The sequence below is a fragment of the Spinacia oleracea genome, chromosome 4 (assembly GCF_020520425.1).
Source record: "Spinacia oleracea cultivar Varoflay chromosome 4, BTI_SOV_V1, whole genome shotgun sequence".
NCBI classification, from domain to species: Eukaryota; Viridiplantae; Streptophyta; class Magnoliopsida; order Caryophyllales; family Amaranthaceae; genus Spinacia; species Spinacia oleracea.
The window spans coordinates 74,175,570-74,181,569 of record NC_079490.1 but is presented as its reverse complement, the minus strand read 5'-3'; positions in this window follow the sequence as shown (position 1 = coordinate 74,181,569).

Sequence of the window (6,000 nt, the reverse complement as noted above, 5' to 3'; positions counted from 1 at the left end):
TCAAGATTTATCAACAAGAATCGCAAATATTTAATTTAACATCTTAAATTTACGAAATTTTGCATTCGAAAAACTAAAACCTCCGAAAAGTCATAGTTAGGATTCGAATTTGAGAATTCTGGGTTCGGCCGAAAAAGAGTATTTTTGTCAAAATTTTAGAATGCCTTTTACATGCGGAATTGACACAAAAATCACTCGATTTGGATGAGTAACGAAGAAACTGCCGAAAAACTGCGTACGTATAATTAAATAAACGCAATTTGCAATTAATTATCAATTACGAAAATTAATCACCCCTTTTAATTCTTGCAAATTTGTAATATTTAACCATGTTCATGCAATTTAGATTATGAAAATAATAAGAGGCTCGTGATAAGACTGTTAGGTTATGATACATATGACAATTCATAAATCATGCGGAAAAACCATAAAGCCAGGAAAGCATATTATTTACACATAATCATTTAGCATAGTTTAGATGCATACTCTTTGTTGCGTGCCTTCCCTAGCTGCGCCCGAACCGAACAAGAACAAGTCTTTAGGACTCCAAGTGTCGTCCCTCCGTAGATAGTCCACAGCACATCCGGATCCGCCTTAAGCTTGACCAACTAGGATCGCCCTTAAGGTACTTAGAATTTTCGGCACTTATAGGCAATTGTGTGACTGAATTTTTGCTCTCAAAAATCACTTTGAATACTTGAATACTCGATGTAAATATGTGATCCTAGGCACCTATTTATAGAGTTATGGAAAAGGATTTGGAATCCTATTAGGATACTAATTTATTTAATTATAATCCTACTAGGACTCTAATTAAATAAACTAAATCTTTTAGGATTAGATTTAATCATATGACAAATCCCGGTAGCCTTAGGATTCGAGTAACACACTTCGAGTGATACGCTAGCACCGCACGCAGGCCTTGCGGCCCACGGACAGCGCGAGCCCACTCGTTGCAGCCCCCGGCGCGCGCCAAGGCCATTGCTGGGCCTGGCCTTGCGCTGGACCGGGCGTGGTTTGGCAGCGTGTTTTTGGGCGCTTGGGCTTGCTGAGCGTAGGCCTGGCTTCGTGCTGGGCCTTCGTCTAGCAAGTCTCGTCCGATGCTAATTCGTACGACGCGCTTCCGATTAAATTCCCGATTCCGGAATTTATTTCCGATACGAACAATATTTAATATTTCCGATTCCGGAATTAATTTCCGTTTCGAACAAATATTTAATATTTCCGTTTCCGGAATTATTTTCCGATTCCGATAATATTTCCGATTCTGACAATATTTCCGTTTCCGGCAATATTTCCGTTTCCGGCAATATTTCCGATTCCGGTAATATTTCCATTTCCGATAATATTTTCCGATACGTACCATGTTTCCGTTTCCGGCAACATCTACGACTTGGATAATATTTATATTTCCGATACGATCCATATTTCCGTTTCCGGCAATATCATCGTTTCCGGAGCATTCATTTTTTGCCTGTGACGATCTCAGCTCCCAGTGAAACCAAGATCCGTCGATTCCGAATATCCATAGATGGAGTATTTAATGCCATTAAATACTTGATCCGTTTACGTACTATTTGTGTCACCCTACGGGTTCAGTCAAGAGTAAGCTGTGGATTAATATCATTAATTCCACTTGAACTGAAGCGGCCTCTAGGTAGGCATTCAGCTCACTTGATCTCACTGAATTATTAACTTGTTAATTAATACTGAACCGCATTTATTAGACTTAACATTGAATGCATACTTGGACCAAGGGCATTATTTCCTTCAAAGGGAACCTATGGCCATCGTGGTCGAACATAATTGTACTCCCTTTATGTCACGATAACCGGGTTTTGTCAGTTTTTCTCATTGTCGTTAAAAACTGAATGGCGACTCTTATATTACTAGTCGATTGGGTGTAAACTCACAGGAAATCTAACTACACTTGATCTGACGACGTCACGCCCACGAGGGACGAGGTCATGCATTAGCCTCGTGCTTTTTCGACCCCCTCACACCACCCCACCCCCTACCTATATTTACTTCATGTACTCGACTTTGTTGCATTTCTTAGTTTCAGATTACGACCAAACTCAACCTGACTTGCCTTGTGAGTTTGTAACTTGTGAAAACTTAATTATGTTACTAGATTGGTTATTCCAACGCTCCACTATTGATATTAGAACTTTGCTACACCAAAAACATGGAAATTTTGACATAATTTCGAGTCAAAAAGTATAACCCTAGAGCGTACACACTCCTACCTGTGTCCAACATGCATGATTAGTGCCACAGGGCAACAGGCTTGCTAAATGTAGCACATATCTAAAAGTAATTTCCAAGAAAAAAGTTAAAGTTGTGTGCATGTGATACAATACAAAGATAATCCTGTCAAATAATACACAGTAAAGAATAGAAAGAATAATAATATCTAGCTAATTAACAGGGGGAATTGAACAAGAGATGCTTAATTAAAGAGTTAGTCAATGAAGTTTCTTAAGAGCTCTAAACTTAGCTGCTATCTCATCATAATCTGGAAACTTGGGGTGTACATGCTTTTGAGATATCGACTTCTTATTCTCTGCTTGCAAATAATTCGATTCACAGATTTCTGAATATTCAAATCCTGAAAGAAATGTTATGAAGTTTGTTTGCTTTAAACCAAAAAGCAATTTGTGTAAGGTCAAGATTATTTCTAGGAAAATGAGACCATAAAGCTTGAAACTCAATACGTTATGTGTAGCCAGTAATACAGCTGTTTAAAGCACTAAAACTGCCAGTAATACAGCTCTTTAAAGCACTAAAACACAAACACTGTTTTATTTGGCAGCAGCATAAGGACATTGAAAGAATAGGTGTTCAACGTTTTCTGCTGCAGAACTACAAAGGCTGCAAGTTATGGCACAAGGACGTTCCAGTTAATAAGCCTGTCAACAGTTGCCAATCTGTTATGCAAAGTTAAAGAATAAACACACTGAAGTTCCCTGTGATTCAAGCCTTCCGATTCTCTCCCTTGCAGCTGCCTACAGAATCAGACAAATCGTTAGCACTAAATTTATGCCAACTAAAGTACGTACACTCTATCCATATGTTATAAGTTATAATCATGCATTAAATTTTTACTAAGTATTGTTCCCTTTACTAAGTATTGCTCTCTTTTTTTTTTTTTTTTTTTTTTTGCAGATGACTCTTCAAATGTTATCAAGTTGAAAAATGCAGTAGATCAAAGAGACCGGTAAAGATTATTTATATTTGTCGTATAGTTAGATTTTAGGATGGAACTTGTATGTTCTAGATACATTTGAAGTTACTTAATACTCGTTTTTATTTTGGTTAATGTTGAAATCTATAAAACAACATACATTACTTTTTATTAAAGCGTCGATAAAGGTAAAGGTATTGGCGTCGCAAGAGACTTATTTAAAGTGTTATAAAAAGTCTTTTCTGTACTAGTGGGCCGGGGTATCTTTTGAAACTGACTTTTCTTCTTATACTTTGTTGCAGGACCGTAGCTACCATGGATGATCATCGTGATAATGAAATACAGGGAATTGATGGAGCTAGTCATCCTACGGGGGAATCACAAGGTACCAACACTAGTAAAAAAGACCAAATTCTGTGGTCCGTCAAAAGGAGTTCAAGCCAAAAGGCCCATGTATCTTCAGTATAATCAATATGGAATCCCCGATGGAGAATGTTCAGGAGAATACAGGAAGCAAGTTGGGTCTTGTGCTGCTAGAATTAACATTAATGTGAAAGAATATTCAACGTTAGATGAACACACAAAGAAGGGGTTTGGGGAGGAGACCAAGGTAAACATTGAATAAAAACTTGATTTCTATTCTCTTAGATTATCTAATTTGTGTAGCATACGTTTCTAATAATCTCTTATCCATAAAATTAACAGCTTATGTTCCACATTATTGATGATCCGGCTAAAAGGAGAGAAAAATATTTTCATATGTGTGTGGCGAAACGCTTTGGAGCTTTCAAGTCCAGGTTAACGCGGCGTTGGATAACTAAGAAAGAAAAAATGCCGATACATCAGACAAACGACATGCCTTGGGACATCTACAAACAAATCACAGAGGATGATTGGAAAACATTTGTGATGGAATGAAACAAGACGGAGATGTTGGTAATAATGAATTTACTTTGCTAGATATTTTTTTTATATAATTATATGATTAGTGTGTTGTTGCCATCTTTAATTTTTCGACATGTTCTTTATGTGTTTTTTGACATGTTCGTAGAGAAAAAGCAAGTAAAAGTGCATTACAAAACAAGCACCCACATCGCACAGGCCAAAAGGGTTATGTTAGAAAGAGACCAGAGTGGATAAATGATGGGCGACTACCGCCAGAGGCATCTTTAACCCTCTCAAGTGCCTCCTCCTCAGTGACCTTATCACTCACCACAGCGTCAGATAGATTTAAGAAGTTTAGATTAGTAGAGTGGATCTTGGCTCATCATGTTAAAAACAAAGAGGGAAAGTTGGAAGTTGAACCGAATGATAAGGAAGCCGTAAATATTGCTAAGATGGTTGTAAGTGCATATGAAATTTTACCTTCTATATCCTTTTCTTTGCTTCTCCTTTTCATCATGTATATCATCTAATTTTTACTTTCCTAATTCTTATAGTTGGAGTACATAGAAGAAGAGGGAAAAGGAAATATTTCTTTCACCCAGGGAGAAGATGCCCTCACCAAGGCTATGGGAAAAAAGGATCACCGTGGGCGTGTCAAGGCAGCAGGTGGAGTCAATGTCGGTTACAAAGTTGCTTTTGGTCCAATAGACCGAAGTAGTAGATATGGCCATAGTGAACCATCACCGGAGGCAGTCGAATCAATCAGATCTTCAGTGAGAAGGGAGTTTGAAGATCAATTAGAGAAAAAGGTGGCGGAGGCCCTCCAAAAGCAACTAGCCACATTGAAAGCAACCGGTCAACTAAACACCCTCTCTACCAAATCTACCCCCGCACTTTATTCTGCTCTTGTAAGTGATGAGTTTGATGTTAACCGTTGTAGGGGGTTTTTTTTTGTGTTAAAAAAACTTGTTTCCCGTTCTACAAGAGGAGCGGTTATTTAGAAAACCGTAGAATTTTTTTACCTCGAAGGATTCGCCACCAAACATTATTTAAAGTCTCGTTTGGAAAGACCGCAAGTGACTCTATTTTGGATAAGGCCTTGAATCCTTGAAACGGATGGGTGAGATCCGGGCACGGGAACAAAAATGCTTATTCCTCGAGCTTTAGAAATATTCAAGTACGTTGGCACAACATTTTTTCGAAAATATACCCTAGATTAGACTATGTGGGTTTGAATTTAGAGCAAATTGAATCTCTAATTGTATGGTGGTCACTTTTCTTTAAATATTGATTTAAGGAACCTAAGGCCGGTTTTTCCAAAAATATCTTTGTTAAGCGTGATGTAACCTTTGTATTTTGTTGTATTTAGCATGTTGGTGATGAAAGCAATAAAGCAAATAAAGCAACATCACAATACTAAATAAAGTGCGGAATTAGTAAATACAAGACCCCATATAGAAGGACTAGGGAGTAGGTCCACATTGCCTAGAAATGGACTAGGCAAGTAAAGATGCGGAATTGAAATTGCGGTATTGAAATTGCGGTATTGAAATTGCAGTATTGAAAGTGTGATATTGAAATTGCGGTATTGAAAGGTGCGATATTGAAATTGCAATATTGAAAGGTGCATAATTGAAATTTGTACTTGGGCACATGAGATTCGAACGCCAAGCGGCTCCTTAAAAATAAGTGCGCCTGACACGAATTCAAAGCAAAAAATCTCAACTTGGGAGAGGTTTCTCAACCCAAATATCCTAGATTTTGCATGTTAAACTTGAACTTGAAAGCTTGAATATTGAAGTTTTCAACTTGAAATAATTGAAATTTGAACTTGAAATGATCCTAGTTTAGGGAATTAACTATGAACAACCCTAAACATGGTAGGATCTTGAAAATTGAAAACTTGAACTTGTATATTGAAAATGGAG